Source organism: Callithrix jacchus, chromosome 2 (assembly GCF_049354715.1).
Source record: "Callithrix jacchus isolate 240 chromosome 2, calJac240_pri, whole genome shotgun sequence".
NCBI lineage: Eukaryota > Metazoa > Chordata > Mammalia > Primates > Cebidae > Callithrix > Callithrix jacchus.
Genome location: NC_133503.1, coordinates 6948180 through 6965448, shown reverse-complemented (window position 1 = coordinate 6965448; position 17269 = coordinate 6948180). Strand labels below are relative to the sequence as shown.

General features: G+C 44.6%; 1 non-coding gene and 1 pseudogene across 1 annotated transcript; one reads left to right on the top strand and one right to left on the bottom strand.

The window, feature by feature from the left end:
- Window positions 1–12043: 12043 nt before the first annotated feature.
- On the top strand, window positions 12044–12372 carry LOC100390449 (U6 snRNA-associated Sm-like protein LSm5 pseudogene; annotated as a pseudogene).
- Window positions 12373–15294: 2922 nt separating this feature from the next.
- On the bottom strand, window positions 15295–15401 carry LOC118151904 (U6 spliceosomal RNA). The gene has a single exon (XR_004740299.1). It is a non-coding gene; the product is annotated as a U6 spliceosomal RNA (small nuclear RNA).
- Between the last annotated feature and the right edge of the window lie 1868 nt (window positions 15402–17269).

The window sequence follows — 17269 nt, the reverse complement described above, 5'->3', positions numbered from 1 at the left end:
AGATCTAAAATTTACATCCTATCATCAAAATTGAAAGACCTAGAGGAGCAAGATCAAAAAAACTCAAAATCTAGCAGAAGACAAGAAATCAATAAGATCAGAGCAGAACTGAAGGAGACAGAGACACAAAAAACCCTTCAAAAAATCAGTAAATCCAGGTTTTTTGAAAAGATCAACAAAATTGACTGACCACTAGCCAGATTAATAAAAAAGAAAAGAGAGAATAACCAAATAGATGCAATAAAAAATGATAAAGGGGATGTCACCACAGATTCCACAGAAATACAAACCATCATCACAGATTATTGCAAACAACTCTATGCACATAAACTAGTAAACCTGGAAGAAATGGATAAATTCCTGGACACTTGCATCCTCCCAAGCCTACACTAGGAAGAAATCGAAACCCTGAATAGACCAATAACAAGGTCTAAAGTTGAGGCAGCAATTAAGAGCCTACCACCCAAAAAAAGCCCAGGTCCAGATGGGTTCACAGCCGAATTCTACCAGACATACAAAGAGGAGCTGGTACCATTCTTTCTGAAACTATTCCAAACAATCCAAAAAGAGGGAATCCTTCCCAAATCATTTTATGAGACTAACATCATCCCGATACCAAAACCTGGCAGAGACTCAGCAAGAAAAGAAAACTTCAGGCCTATATCCATGATGAACATAGATGCCAAAATCTTCAATAAAATACTGGCAAACTGATTGCAACAGCACATCAAAAAGCTTATCCACCATGATCAAGTAGGATTCATCCCGGGGATGCAAGGCTGGTTCAACATATGCAAGTCTGTAAATATAATTCACCACATAAATAGAACCAAAGACAAAAACCATATGATTATCTCAATTGATGCAGAGAAGGCCTTTGACAAAATTAAACACCCCTTTATGCTAAAAACTCTCAATAAACTAGGTATTGACAGAACGTATTCCAAAATAATGAAAGCTATTTACGGCAAACCAACAGCCAATATCATACCGAATGGGCAAAAACCGGAAGCATTCCCTTTGAAATCTGGCACTAGACAAGGATGCCCTCTCTCACCACTCCTATTCAATATAGTATTGGAAGTTCTAGCCAGAGCAATCAGGCAAGAAAAAGAAATAAAGGGGATTCAAATAGGAAGGAAGGAAGTCAAATTGTCTCTATTTGCAGATGACACGATTGTATATCTAGAAGACCCCATCGTCTCAGCCCAAAATCTCCTGAAACTGATAAGCAACTTCAGCAAAGTCTCAGGATACAAAATCAATGTGCAAAAATCACAAGCATTGCTATATACCAATAATAGACTTAAAGAGAGCCAAATCAAGAATGAACTGCCATTCACAATTGCTACAAAGAGAATAAAATACCTAGGAATACAACTAACAAGGAACGTAAAGGACGTCTCCAAGGAGAACTACAAACCACTGCTCAAAGAAATAAGAGAGGACACAAACAGATGGAGAAACATTCCATGTTTATGGTTACGAAGAATCAATATCGTGAAAATGGCCATACTGCCCAAAGTAATTTACAGATTCAACACTATCCCCATCAAGCTACCAATGAACTTCTTTGCAGAACTGGAAAAAACTACCTTAAACTTCATATGGAACCAAAAGAGAGCGTGCATAGCCAAGTCAATTCTAAGCAAAAAGAACACAGCAGGAGGTATCATACTACTGGACTTCAAACTATGCTACAAGGCTACAGTAATCAAAACAGAATGGTACTGGTATCAAAACAGAGATAAAGACTAAAGGAACAGAACAGAGTCCTTGGAGGCAACACAACACAGCTACAACCATCCAATCTTTGACAAACCTGACAAAACAAGCAATGGGGAAAGGAGTCCCTGTTTAATAAATGGTGCTGGGAAAACTGGCTAGCCATGTGCAGAAAGCAGAAACTGGACCCCTTCCTGACACCTTACACTAAAATTAACTCCACATGGATTAAAGACTTAAACATAAGACCTCACACCATAAAAACCCTAGAAGAAAATCTAGGCAAAACCATTCAGGACGTAGGCGTAGGCAAGGACTTCATGACCAAAACACCAAAAGCATTGGCAACAAAAGCCAAAATAGACAAATGGCACCTAATCAAACTCCACAGCTTCTGCACAGCAAAAGAAACAGTCATTAGAGTGAATCAGCAACCAACAGAATGGGAAAAAATCTTTGCAGTTTACCCATCTGACAAAGGGCTGATATCCAGAATTTACAAAGAACTAAAACAGATTTACAAGAAAAAAACAAAAAAAACCCATTCAAAAGTTGGCAAAGGACATGAACAGACACTTTACAAAAGAAGACATACATGAGACCAACAAATATATGAAAAAATGCTCATCATCAGTGGTCATTAGAGAAATGCAAATCAAAACCACACTGAGATACCATCTCACGCCAGTTAGAATGATGACCGTTAAAAAATCTGGAGACAACAGCTGCTGGAGAGGATGTGGAGAAATAGGAACACTTTTACACTGTTGGTGGGAGTGTAAATTAGTTCAACCATTGTGGAAGACAGTGTGGTGATTCCTCAAGGGCCTAGAAACAGAAATTCCATTTGACCCAGCAATCCCATTACTGGGTATATATCCAAAGGATTATAAATTGTTCTACTATAAGGACACATGCACACGAATGTTCATTTCAGCACAGTTTACAATAGCAAAGACCTGGAACCAACTCAAATGCCCATCGTTGATAGACTGGACAGGGAAAATGTGGCACATATACACCATGGAATATTATGCAGCCATCAAAAACGATGAGTTCATGTTCTTTGTAGGGACATGGATGAACCTGGAAACCATCATTCTCAGCAGACTGACACAAGAACAGAAAATCAAACATCGCATGGTTTCACTCATAGGTGGGTGTTGAACAATGAGAACACATGGACACAGGGAGGGAGCACCACACACTAGGGTCTGTTGGGGGGAAATAGGGGAGGGACAGCAGAGGGTGGGGAGTTGGGGAGGGATAACATGGGGATAAATGCCAGATATAGGTGAAGGGGAGGAAGGCAGCAAATCACACTGCCATGTGTGTACCTATGCAACAATCTTGTGTGTTCTTCACATGTACCCTAAAACCTAAAATGCAATTTTAAAAAATCCATTTTTCGTCAAGGTTGAGTACCATCGGCAGGAAGAAGGCATATTTGGGTTCAGAGTTCCATGCCAGGGAGGAAGGAAACAGTTGTCACTGAGGAAGAGGCATTTCAAGAACTGCCTGAAGGATGAGCAGAGGGTGGAAGGATGGAGGGAGGCAGGGGCTATATAGCTTTTGTGGAGAACACTTGAAAGTTAGAGGAAGGACTAAAACGTCTCTGAGTTTATCAACTGCTACTTAAGTAAGAGAATCTTTACAATGAAAATGTATAAGGATTTTTTTTTCCCAAAAATCCAAGTTCAAAAGTGGTAGGAGTTGGCCAGGCACAAGTCCTATTGGCTATTACAATAGCTCGAGCCTGTAATCCCAGAATTTGGGGAGGCTGAAGCAGGTGGATCACAAGGTCAGGAGGTCGAGACCACCCTGACCAACATAGGGAAACCGCATCTCTACTTAAAATACAAAAAATTAGCTGGGCATGGTGGCATGCGCCTGTAGTCCAAGCTATTCAGGAGGCTGAGGGAGAAGAATTGCTTGACCCAGGAGGCGGAGGAGGTTGCAGTGAGCTGAGATCACGCCACTGCACTCCAGCCTGGGCAACTGAGTGAGACTGTCTCAAAAAAAAAAGAGAAAAAAGTGGTAAGAGTCACACATTCAGGTTTGTTTTTTTTTTTTTTTTTGAGACGGAGTTTCGCTCTTGTTACCCAGGCTGGAGTGCAATGGCGCGATCTCGGCTCACCGCAACCTCCGCCTCCTGGGTTCAGGCAATTCTCCTGCCTCAGCCTCCTGAGTAGCTGGGATTACAGGCACGCGCCACCGTGCCCAGCTAATTTTTTGTATTTTTAGTAGAGACGGGGTTTCACCATGTTGACCAGGATAGTCTCGATCTGTTGACCTCGTGATCCACCCGCCTCGGCCTCCCAAAGTGCTGGGATTACAGGCTTGAGCCACCGCGCCCGGCCCGCATTCAGGTATTTTTATTGCTCTTCTTCATTCCCTATCTTGAAGGTTCTGTTATCGTGAATTCTGCCCAATGGTTCTACCCCAGAAGATGCTGCATTTCAAGATTAGGAATTTCTTCTGGCACCAAGTTGTGTTCTTGGCCATCGGACCTTGGCCCCTTTGACTTGAATAATTCTTTCTACAAGTCGAGTCCTCCAAGGTCCTGGAAGCCATATTAGAATAAAATTCTCACGTCTGGAACCAGTTTCTAGAAAACCTCAGGAAATGCAATACACACTACCTCCTGTCTCTCTCTCTCCTCTCTCTCACCCTCATTCTTTCTGTAACACTTAAGGAAATTAAAAAGAACCCATCGGGGTATAGCACATTGGCATATCAAAGTCTGCAAAGGAAAATATTTGAATTTTTTTCCATCTGTTTTCCTCTCGGGTTCTTTATGCTTCTCGATGAGAAAAAAGGTAGCGCTTACATTTTATGTCAACACAAAAGACCTCCGTCTGTGTGCATTACTTATTAAAGTATTCAGTGATTCAGTGTCAAGGTATGTATTATACATACTTTTTTTCTAGGCCATTATTAGCTTTCCTACAACACTATTATTCTTCAGCCCAGCTAATACTTCTGTCAAAGATTTAGCAACAAGCATGGAAAATGTCAAACCGTAGGGAAGAGACCTAGCTGTTTCCACAACAGCACAGAAAGCCGTGTTGTCTTTTATGGAAGAGCAGCTCCATTCTGTGATGAACGCCTGTGGATGTGTTATCAGGGGGCAGAGTCGTGGGATGGTTCATTTGTTTTCCTCTGCACACCTGAGTCTATCTCCTCTCAATAACTTTCCTTTCTTCTCTTGCCAATATACTTAATAAAACAGGGTCTACGTTGCTATCATTTCGCCCTCTCCCCAGGAGGTACCTGGCTTAGAATGCGACAGAAATCAGCCAAGAGAGTCAGTCTTGTTCTGTCTGTGGAGTAGTGTGGTAAGATTTAAGGAGCAGTAAAAGGCTCCTCTGGAGAAAAATATTTTCCCAACCTGCTTACCGGGGTGCCTGAAATTACAACCCTTCTGCTTTAAGGCAGTGAAAGTCTCCATTAAAATGCAAATACGTTAGGTAAGTTATTTATCAAACTATCAACTATCTTAGCTTGAATTAGTTTATGGCTTAATCCAAAATCCTGAAGTGACTGGGACACAGCGCCGTTAAGTTTGGATGTGAGCAAAGATCATACAAACATGTAGGGTTTAAAAATGTGTTGCCTGAGACACAGACCCGGGTGCAGAATAGAATATAATAGTCCAGAGTTCACACGCACAGGCAGACAGCCCCCACCTTCCTGCCAAGCAACAGGAGAAGCTGTCATTCTTACCCTTCAAAGAAAAATTTTAAGGCCAGGCACTGTGGCTCACACCTGTCATTCTAACACTTTGGGAAGCCAGCCTGGGAGGATCATTTGGGGCCAGGAGCCTGGGCAACATAGCAAAACCTCATTTCTGCAAAAGAAAAAATTTTTTTGATTAGCAGGGTGTGGTGGTGTGCATTTGTGGTCCCAGCTACTGGGGAGGCTGAGGTGGGGTGGGAGAATCGCTTGAACCCGCGAGGTTGAGACTGTAGTAACCTATGATGATGCCACTGTACTCCAGCCTGAGTGACAGAGTGAGACCCTGTATCTTTAAAAATAAATAAATAAATAAATAACAGGACGCATCAGCGCACAAATGTCTTCTGTTCTTCCCACTTGAATCTGCATCCTCAGTAGAGTTTATTTACAGTTCCTCCCTATGTAAACCTTCCCCACTCTCTCCCCAGCAGTTTTAGAGGCAGTCTAGATCCTGTCTTCTCTCACACGTCCATTTCTCCTTGCCTCCCACTCCCTTGAAGTTAGTCATGGCCATTTCACTGGCTTTGGTCAATGAATCGTAAGCAAAAACTGACATGTGTCACTTCCAGGGGGAGGTGTTTCAGAGCTGGTGTTTGATTCCTCGTGCTCTCTTCCTCTGCCAAGGTGAACTCAGAAGCACAATGAGCTTGAGATAAAAATGCTACAAGGGGCCAGGTGCAGTGGCTCATGCCTGTAATCCCAAGATTTGAGAGGTCGAGATGGGCAGATCACCTGAGGCCAGGAGTTCGAGACCAGCCCGACCAATATGGTGAAACCCCATCTCTACTAAAAATACAAAAATTACCCAGGTGTGGTGGCGGGCACCTGTAATCCCAGCTACTTGGGAGGCTAAGGCAGTGCACTCCAGCCTGGAGGACAGAGCAAGACTGTTTCCAAAAAAAAAAAAAAAAAAGCTAGAGAGTGAAGCCTCATCCCAGAATCAAGCACTTCTCATTTTCAAACACTTGATTTCTGCCTCTCTGTCCAGCTTCTGCAGATGAACTCATGCCTAGACAATCTGCCCGGCCCCTGGTGACAAATACCACATTGCTCACATTACCCTTTGCCCCATCCTCTGCTGTTCACGGACTCATCCTCGTCCCCTCTCACCCAAACCAGGTCCGCTCCCTGCTCTGCCAAGTGTCTGGAAGGAAAGAGCAAACTCTACTTACACAGTCCAGTGGCTCGCGTAAGGACTGAAGGTTGACTTCGGGTTCAAATCCAAGCTCCTCCACCTTCCAGCTCTGGCCCTGCACACAATACTTTACGTTTTTTGTGCCCCAGTTTCATCATCTGTAAAGTGAGGACGTTAATAAGACCAACCTTAGAAACCCATTGTGAAAATTGAGTGAACTGGTGAAAGGGACGCTGAGGAGGACCTAGCACACGGTAAAGCTATCCTTGTACGACGTTGTAATTTTTGTTCGTTTGTGGTTGTTTTTGCTGTTTTGAGTCGGAGTTTCACTCTTGTTGCCCAGGCTGGAGTGCGGTGGTGCAATCTCGGCTCACTGCAACCTCCGCCTCCTGGGTTCAAGCGATTCTCCTGCCTCGGCCTCCCGAGTAGCTGGGATTACAGGCATGCACCACAACGCCTGGCTTATTTTCTATTTTTAGTAGAGATGAGGTTTCTCCATGTTGATCAGGCTGGTCTTGAACTCCTGACCTCAGGTGATCCACCCACCTCGGCCTCCCAAAGTGCTGGGATTACAGGCTTAAGTCACCATGCCCAGACTTGTTTGTTTGTTTGTTTGTTTTGTTACGAAGTTTTACTCTGTCACCCAGGCTGTAGTGCAATGATGTGTTCTCAGCTCACTGCAACCTCCACCTCCTGGGCTCAAGTGATTTTCCCCCCTCAGCCTCCCATGTAGCTGGGACTACAGGCATGCACAACCACGCCCAACTAATTTTGTATTTTTAGTAGAGATGGGGTTTCTCCATGTCGATCAGGGTGGTCTCGACGTCCCTACCTCAGGTGATCCACCCGCCTTGGCCTCCCAAAGTGCTGGGATTAGAGGTGTGAGCCACTGTGCCCAGCCTTGTTTGTTTTTTTTGATGTGAAGTCTCACTCTGTCACCCAGGCTGGAGTGCAGTTGTGCGTTCTTGGCTCACTGCAACCTCCGCCTCCTGAGCTCAAGTGATTCTCCCACCTCAGCCTCCCACGTAGCTGGGACTGCAGGCATGCACCACCACACCTGGCTAATTTTTTATATCTTTAGTAGAGACAGTGTTTTTCCATACTGCCCAGACTGGTCTCAAACTCCAGAGCTCAAGCGATCTTCCTGCCTGGGCCTCCCAAAGTGCTGGGGGATTACAGGTGTGAGCCACCATGCCCGGCCCCAATGTTGTTATTTTATTATCATCTCTCTGCATTATTCAGATTGAATCTCCTCCCTCCTCAAGCCTCCCAGCCCATACCAGCCTTCATTTACCTGCTTTTCCTAACTCATTTTATCCTTCCTATTCATAACACATAATCCACATCTTACAACATGCTGCCCAGTTCTCTAATTGTTGGAATCACTCAGTCTGGCACTGGGCTCTAATGGTAATTACTGTATGCTAATATGTGAAATCACACGTTGCCCTAATTCTTCATGTATGTGTCTTAGCTCTTCTCCCCAACTATACCGACTTTCCCACAAGTCAATCGTACACTTCTGTCCCACCTTCACGATAGAGCACAGTGCTAAATACAGAATGGGGATTTGCTAAGAGCAGATGTTCCTTGGCGTAAGATGACGTTCCAGCCGAGGCCGAGGCAGGTGGATCACGAGGTCAAGAGATCGAGACCATCCTGGTCAACATGGTGAAACCCCGTCTCTACTAAAAACACAGAAAAATTAGCTGGGCACGGTGGCGTGTGTCTGTAATCCCAGCTACTCGGGAGGCTGAGGCAGGAGAATTGCCTGAGTCCAGGAGGCGGAGGTTGCGGTGAGCTGAGATCGCACCATTGCACTCCAGCCTGGGTAACAAGAACGAAACTCCGTCTCAAAAAAAAAAAAAAAAAAAAAATTTTTTTTTTGTATTTTTAATAGAGACAGGGTTTCACCGTGTTAGCCAGGATGGTCTCGATCTCCCGATCTCGTGATCTGCCCACCTCAGCCTCCCAAAGTGCTGGGATTACAGGCGTGAGCCACAGCGCGCAGCCGAAATCCTCTGCTTTAGGAAACCAAGCAGAAGTGGGGGAGTGAATGCTTCAGACATGGAACTGACTTACATAAATCTCCAAGTAAGCCAAATACTCTCTGGGCAGGGACTGGGCTATCCCGGGGAGAATATTGTCATGCATTTTCTTCTTAAAGGTCTCCAAAATCCTTCCAAGAGATAGTCTGACTCATTCGAGACTAAAAACCGCAACTTGAGCAGGCGCCTCAGACCTCCTGGAGTGAGGAAAGAGATTGCTGGCCCTCAAAGCAAGTAAGCTCTTTCTGAAAATTAGCCCAGGGCTTCTGCAGCTATAGGAAAACAAATGCTAAGCAGAAATCGTGAGCCTGCTGCAAGCTGCCCTGATCTGAACCCCACTCCATGACTTTGGAGGCCACCTGAGCTGGAGAAATAGCCACCCACAGTGCCACAGAGAGATTCCGCAGTGGACAATGGTACCGACTGCCCATCCGGCAGCCTCTCTGCACACCGTTTTAACAGGGCTCCTACTGCAGAGTGGCGGTGTGGAATCAGGACTGACAGCCTTAAATCTACGGCCAAAGTGTCAGAAACCAAATCACAGCTCTGCCACTTACCCACTGCATGGCTTTGAGCTGCACTAACTTCTCTGTGCCTCAGTTTCCTTACCCAAAAAGTGATTATTAAAAGCATCCCCAATGCTTATAATTTTTATTAGGATTAAGAATTTTTTTTATTTTTTTGAGACAGTGTCTCACTCTGTTGCCCAGGTTGGAATGCAGTGGCGTGATCTTAGCTCACTGCAACCTCCACCTCCTGGGTGCAAGCAATTCTTATGCCTCAGTCTTCTGAGTAGCTGCGATTACAGGCATGCACCACCACTCCTGGCTAATTTTTTTGTATTTTTGGTAGAGTAGTAGAGACAAGATTTCATCATGTTGGCCAGGCTAGACTTGAACTCCTGGCCTCAAGTGATCTGCCCGCGTCAGCCTCCCAAAGTGCTGGGATCACAGGCCTGAGTCACAATGCCTGGCTAGGATTAAGAATTTTTAAATTTTTGCAGTGTTCAGGACAGTGCTTGGCTGTCAGCATTGTGTGAGGGTTTGTTGAATTTTTATGTATTGTATTTACTCACAGGTGTGCTCGTGTGTGTGTGTGTGTGTGTGTGTGTGTGTGTGTGTGAGACTGGTTTGTTTTGTTTTTAGAGATAGAATCTCATTCTGATCCCCAGGCTGGAGTTCAGTGACACAATCATAGCTCACTGCAACCTGGAATTCCTGGGCTCAGGAAATCCTCCAACCACAGCCTCCCGGGTAGTTGGAACTACAGGTACAGGCCATCGTGTACCTGAGCTAATTTTTGTTTTTTATTTTTGTAGAGACAGGGTCTCTCTATGTTTTTCAGGCTACCCTTGAACTCCTGGCCTCAAACCGGACTCCACCTCAGCCTCTCAACAGTGCTGGAATTACAGGTGTGAGCCACCTCACCCTGCCAACTGGTTTTTAACAGCTCTAGTAGAGATATTGGCAAAGTGCCAGGGGAAAATACAGGAGGGGGAAATTAATTCTGTCCAAGGGTGGCAGGAATGACCACGTGGAACTCACATCTGCAATTGAGTAGAATTCAAGGGTTAGAGGAGGTACCTTACAATAGTGGCTCTCAACCGTCTCTTAAATTTAAACCTCCTAGAGGGAGGGCTTTTAAAAAACCCAGATTCCCAAGCCCCAGGCCAAAAGTTCTGATCCAGTGGTCTGGGTAGGACCTGAGAATTTGCCATTCTAACAAGTTCCCAGGTTATGCTGGTTGTTGCTGATGCTGGTCCAGGGATCCCACTGTGAGCCCTGCTGCCTTACCGGACCCGGGAGAAAGCAGCAAGTGCATAGGTTCAGCAAACGAAAGAACCTGGCCTGCTCAGGGGAGCAAAGGTAGTCTGGCAGGGTTGGATCAGAAGGCAGTATAAAAGATGACAAAAGATTTGGGAGGCCAAGGCAGGCAGATCACATGGTCAAGAGCTTGAGACCATCCTGGCCAATATGGAGAAACCCCATCTCTACTAAAAATACGTAGTGGCGTGCGCCTGTAGACCCAGCTATTTGGGAGGCTGAGGCAGAATTGCTTGAACCTGGGAGGCGGAATTTGCAGTGAGCCAAGATCACACCACTGCACTCCAGCCTGGGCTACAGAACAAGACTCTGTCTCAAGAGAAAGAAGGAAAGAGAGAGAGAGAGGGAGGGAGGGAGGGAGGGAGAGAGAGAAAGAAGGACAGACAGACAAAAGATGCAGTGGGAAGAGTGCAGAGGCTGCAGCAAATCCTGAACACTTGTGGGACCTTTGGAATGTGTAGCCTTGAATAATATAATCCAACTTGTATTTCAAACGATTGATCTGGTGTCAGTGGAGAACAGAGTGAGACAGAGGAGACTGGAGGAAAGGACATTGGCTCAGAGGTTGCTGTTAGAGCCTAGAGGAGAAATAATGAGGTCAGAGCTGGTGCAGGTGCAGCGGAAATAAGAAGAAACAGGCCAGGCACAGTGGCTCATGCCTGTAATCCCAGCACTTTGGGAGGGGAAAGTGGGAGGATTGCTTGAGGCTAGGAAGCTGAGACCAGCCTGGGCAACACAGCAAGACTATATCTCTATAAATAATAAAAAATTAACTAAGGCCTGGGCGCAGTGGCTTATACCTGTAATCCCAGCACTTTGGAAGGCCAAGATGGGTAGATGGCTTGAGGCCAGGAGTTCAAGACCAGCCTGGCCAACATGGTGAAACCCATCTCTACTAAAAATACAAAAATTAGCCCAGCATGGTGGTGCACACTTGTAATCCCCACTACTCAGGAGGCTGAGGGAAGAGAATTGCTTGAACTATGGAGGCAGAGGTTGCAACGAGCCGAGATGATGCCACTGCACTCCAGCGTGGGTGACAGAGTGAGACTCCATATATATACATAAGCTAGGCATGGTGGTAAATGCTTATAGTCCCAGCTGCTGAGGAGGCTGAGGTGGGAGGATTGCTTGAGCCCAGGAGTTCAAGATGCAGTGAGCTATAATTATACCACTGCACATCCTGGGTAACAGAGTGAGACCCTGTCTAAAAAAAATATAAAATACATGGACATCTTAGGGCATAGAATTAGGCGGCTCTGTGGATGCCTGTACAGAACGTAAGAAAGGCAGGGTTAAGGCTTGCTCCATTCTTAGCCAGCTCTGATGCCTGGATAGAGGGGGTTCTATCAACTGAGAAAAGAATGTAGGACACAAAACAGATCTGGGTAGAAGAGAATGTCAGAAATTCAATTTGCAATAATTTTGAGGCATCACTGACATCCAGCAAGCAATTAGAAATACAGGGCCAGAGCCAAGAAAAGAAGCCAAGACTAGAGATAAAGACCTGAGCACCCCTGAACACAGGGTCAGGTTAAAATCAAGGCTTTGGGGCAGGCCACTTCCGGCTGGCCATGGTGGTTACCACGACTACCAACCTGTCGCAGCTGCTGCCGTTACAGCCTGTAGACAAATGTATAGGATCAAGAATTCACACTGAAGAGTGATAAGGAAATCGTTGGTACTCTTCTAGGATTTGACGACTTTGTCAATACGGTACTGGAAGATGTCACTGAGTTTGAAATTACACCAGAAGGAAGAAAAATTACTAAATTAGATACGATTTTGCTAAATAGAAATAAAATAACAATGCTGGTTCCTGGAGGAGAAGGACCTGAAGTGTTAATGAGTTTCCTTGACTTACACTAGATTCTGTTTTGTCTTATAACGACAAGAAAATAGAATTTTTTTTTCACTTACTGTTTAAATCCTATAAAGCTAAGTTTCCCATTAAAGGGAAGGGCTTTGAAGATGTGTACCCATTTTTGTAAGTTAATCATGATTATCCTGGAAAAAGAAGAAAAGAGTTTCTTCTCTGAAGACGAAAATAAACGTGGTTTTGTTTAAAAAAAAAAAAAAAAAAAAGCAAGGCTTTGGATACAATGGCCAAAGGAAACAGAGCTGACAGGGAAGAACCCGAGCAAAAACCTGACTTACCTCTTTTAAATGGCTTAGCTGAGTATTGCAAAGAAGAGGAGAGAAGAGAGAATAAGGAAGGAGTCCAGAAGTTAGGACCCAGCAGGACTTAGTGAAGATGTTTACAGCATCCTGCTGCTAGCTCTATCATCTGTGAATGCTATGGTTTGGATGTGTCTCTTCCAAAATTCACATGTTGGAAACTTCATCCCCATGCAACAGTGCTGGGAGGTGGGGCCTTTTGGGAGGCATTTAGTCATGAGGGATCTGCCCTTGTAAATGGATTAAAGCCACTGTCAAAAGGGCTTGCAGGAGTGGGTCTGCTCTCTCTTGCCGTTCTGCTTTCTGCCATGTGTGAACACAGCAAGAAGGCCCACACAAGATGCCAGCACACTGACTTGGACTTCCCAGCCTCCAGAGCTGTGAGAAATAAATTTCTGCTCTTTATAAATTACACAATCGGTTGTATTGTTATAGCAGCACAAATAGAGGAAGACAGTGTAGCATCACAAAGCCTTCTGACCTAACCTGCATTTAAGTGCAAAGTGCCTGCTGATCATGATCTATTCTCAGGCTGTCTGCCCTCCCTGGTTCTGCTCCTATCACAGGGGCCTGACTCATGCAAATTACATTTCTTAGCCTTTTTGACCAACTGACTTCTGGTGAATTTCCACCAAAGAGTGGCACTGGCAGGAGACTGCAGGGAGAGGAGTAGGAAAAGTTAAAGTTATTCCTCCCTCATTCCTTTTCTTCCCCGCCCCTTGCCCCATCTCTGCCTTCTGGGTGGCTCATGAGATCTGTGCTGGATTTCAGCATGTATCCCAGCTCCTGGCGTCTGGTGACATTCCCTCTGCCTTCAGTCCCTCCAGCTGTGTGTGGGTGGGGAGTCACAGCTTGCTGCTGTTGCTCATCTCTGCAATGACTCACTAGCCCACTTGACTTTCAGCTCTTCCGATATCTGACAACTAGTTCCCTGTATCTGAATTTCTTCTATTGAATCAGCTAGTGTGGGCACTGTGGTCCTCACTGGTGCCTGATTGATAAACATACAATGATAATCCATCAGCTTCTCCCCCCACCAGAGTCAGGCATCAGAATGGTATTCAGGCTGGGATTATCCAAGCTGATATTAACAAAGCCTGTCGTTTAAAGTTAAGCAGAAAAACAATTTTACAAGAGGTGGTAAATAAAGATAAAAGCTGAAATAAATACATTGTACAACATAAAGGAGTAAAATGATAAGTGAGTTCAAAAGCTGGTTTTTTGATAAGATGACTAAAATAAACAAACCTCTGACAAATTTAATTAAGGGAATATTTTTAATTAGAAATGAGAAAGGAGATAGGACAATTTATAGAAAATAGTTTTTCCCCTAAATCCAAAGAGAATGTTATGCATTCTTCTAGACTAATACACTGAAATCCTTGATGAAATAAATAATTTCTAGAAAGATACAGATATACCAAAAATAATCTAAGTATAAACCCAAACAAAATAACAACTGAGAAAAAAATTGAGAAAATCATCCAATAACAATCCCAAGGCTCCAGTTGGTTCCATTGTTTCCACCAGCACAATTTTTGTGTGTTTAAGAAATAGATAATTTTCACGTTGTATAAAACATACAGAGTGGGCTTGGTGCGGTGGCTCACACCTATAATCCAGGCACATTGGGAGGCCCAGGTAGGCGGACTGCTTGAGCTCAGGAGCTTGAGACCAGCACGGGCAACGTGGCAAAACCCATCTTGGCCGGGCGCGGTGGCTCAAGCCTATAATCCCAGCACTTTGGGAGGCCGAGGAGGGTGGATCACGAGGTCAAGAGATCGAGACCATCCTGGTCAACATGGTGAAACCCCGTCTCTACTAAAAATACAAAAAATTAGCTGGGCATGGTGGCGCATGCCTGTAATCCCAGCTACTCGGGAGGCTGAGGCAGGAGAATTGCCTGGACCCAGGAGGCGGAGGTTGCGGTGAGCCAAGATCGCGCCATTGCACTCCAGTCTGGGTAACAAGAGCGAAACTCCGTCTCAAAAAAAAAAAAAAAAAAAAAACAAACCAAAAAACATCTAAAAATACAAGAATTAACCAGACTGCACTTCAGCCTGGGTGATACAGTGAGACCCTGTCTAAAAAAAGAAAAAAAGTGCAAAACGAGATGAGTACCTTTATGTCTATTAGGCAAGCATGAACTTCTTCCCAAAGCCTGATAAAGATAAAACACACTAAAAGAAAATTACGGGCACAGATAACATGAATACAGATGAGAAAAGCTTAAAGAAAATTCTCACCTCTAAAAAGGAATTTTACTGCTTCAAATCTTCAGAGAGATGATAAGTTTTTTGTGGGGAGGAGGGTGTTGTAACAGCGTCACTGAGATACAATTTTTTTTGTGTGTGTGATAGAATTTCACTCTTGTTGCCCAGGCTGGAGTGCAATGGTGCAGTCTTGGCTGACTGCAACCTCTGCCTCCAAGGTTCAAGCGCTTCTCTTGCCTCCCGAGTAGCTGGGACTACAGGCATGTGCTACCATGTCCAGCTAATTTTTATATTTTTAGTAGAGACAGGGTTTTACCATGTTGGCCAGGCTGGTCTCAAACTGCTGACCTCAGGTGATCCATCTGCCTCGACCTCTCAGAGTGCTGTGAATACAGGCGTGAGCCACTGCGCCCGGCCATAATTTTTATACTACAAAAAATATGAACTACTTTATAAATCTGTGTCATCCCGATGCCAGGGCTGAGCTAATCTCCACTGCACTGTTCCAACTTCAGCATATGTGCGGCTAATGCGATAGCACAAAAGGCGGTAACTTCATGTGGAAAGGAATCGGAGAGGATGGTTTGTATGTCATCAAAGTAAACAACTGCCTGACAAAACTCCCAAAGCTAAAATCAAGGAAAACTATCTGGAGAAAATGTTCACAGCAAATATAACGAAAAGTTCTGTGTTATGTAAAGAACTGACACATGTTGGGCTGGGTGCGGTGGCTCACGCCTGTAATCCCAGCATTTTGGGAGGCCCACGCGGGTGGATCGCCTGAGGGTCAGGAGTTTGAGACCAGCCTGGCCAACACGGTGAAACCCTGTTTCTACTAAAAATATCAAATTAGCTGGGTGTGGTGGCAGGCACCTGTAATCCCAGCTACTCGGGGGACTGAGGCAGGAGAACCGCTTGAACCAGGGAGGTGGAGGTTGCAGTGAGCCGAGATGGTGCCATTGTACTCCAGCCCCAGCAACAAGAGTGAAACTCCATCTGAAAAAACAAAAAGAACTTTACACATGTTGATACAAAAAAAAAAAAAATTGAGTCTCTACTGCATAAACTGGCAAAGAACTTGAGACGGCAATTCACGTAAAAAGAGATACTGTCGGTAAACAAGCATGTGAAAAAATGCTTGACTTTGCTGCGATCAAAGAAATGCCCGCACGGACACCGTGGGAGCATTTTACACTCACTACGTTAAGATCATTGTTTTGTTTTTTGAGACAGAGTCTCCCTCTCTCGCCCAGGCTGGAGTGCAGTGTTGCAGTCTCGGCTCACTGCAACCTCCACCTGCAAGGCTCCAGCGATTCTCATGTCTCAGCCTCCCTAGTAGCTGCGATTACAGGTGTATGCACCACACCTGGCAATTTTTTGTATTTTTTGTATTTTTAGTAGAGACATGCTGGCCAGTCTGGTCTCAAACTCCTGGCCTCAAGTGATCCACCCGCCTCAATCTCCCAAAGTGGTGGGATTACAGGCATGAACCACGGCGCCCGGCCTCCTACATTAGGAGAATTTTAAGAGTTACCTAGTATTACAACACTGCGGTAAAGCAAGTTGACTCATACACTATTGGACATCAGGGATCATCTTAAAATTCCATAATACCCCTTTATCCTGAGGAATTTTTAAAGATTAAAAAAAAAATAAAGCTGCATGAGGTGTTCTTTCCAATGTCATTTCTAACAAGAAAAGTAAATTTATATATATGTGTGTATATTTCTATGTATTTATGTGTGTTCATGTGTGTGTGTGTGTGTGTGTATACATACATGCCTCATTTCCTCATCTATAAAATGCGGCTAATAATAGTACCTAAAGAGTGATTATGAGTACTGGGTAAAACTCTTCAGGCTGGACGCAGTGCCTCACACCTATAATCCCAGCGCTTTGGGAGACGGAGACAGGCGGGTCACTTGAGACCAGCCTGGGCAACACGGCGAAACCCTACCTCTACAAAAATACGAAAATCAGCTGGGTATGGTGGCACATGCCTGTTGTCTCAGCTGGTGGGAGGGATGACTGAGCCCAGGAGATCGAGGATGCAGTAAGCAGAGCTCACACCACTGCACTCCGGCCTGGGCGACAGAGCAAGACCCTGTGTCAAAGAAAAAAAAAAAGAATAATGATAATATAAAACTATATCACTTCAAATGCACATACTCAAGGGCTTATAACAATGTAAACACGATGAGAAGTGGATGAAGGACTAGAAGGAGAAGGAATAATGAAGACTGCCACTGCATGAACAAGGGAGGTGTATAAATCACTTTTCTTTTTGGAAATAATTTGGTTCTAGTGCAAGTAGAGATCTGCTGGGAAAGAAAATTAAAGGATACCAAAAGCTACTCTAATGAATTGGCACCTTCCGGGAAGCCGAATATTACATCTGGGATCTCTGCA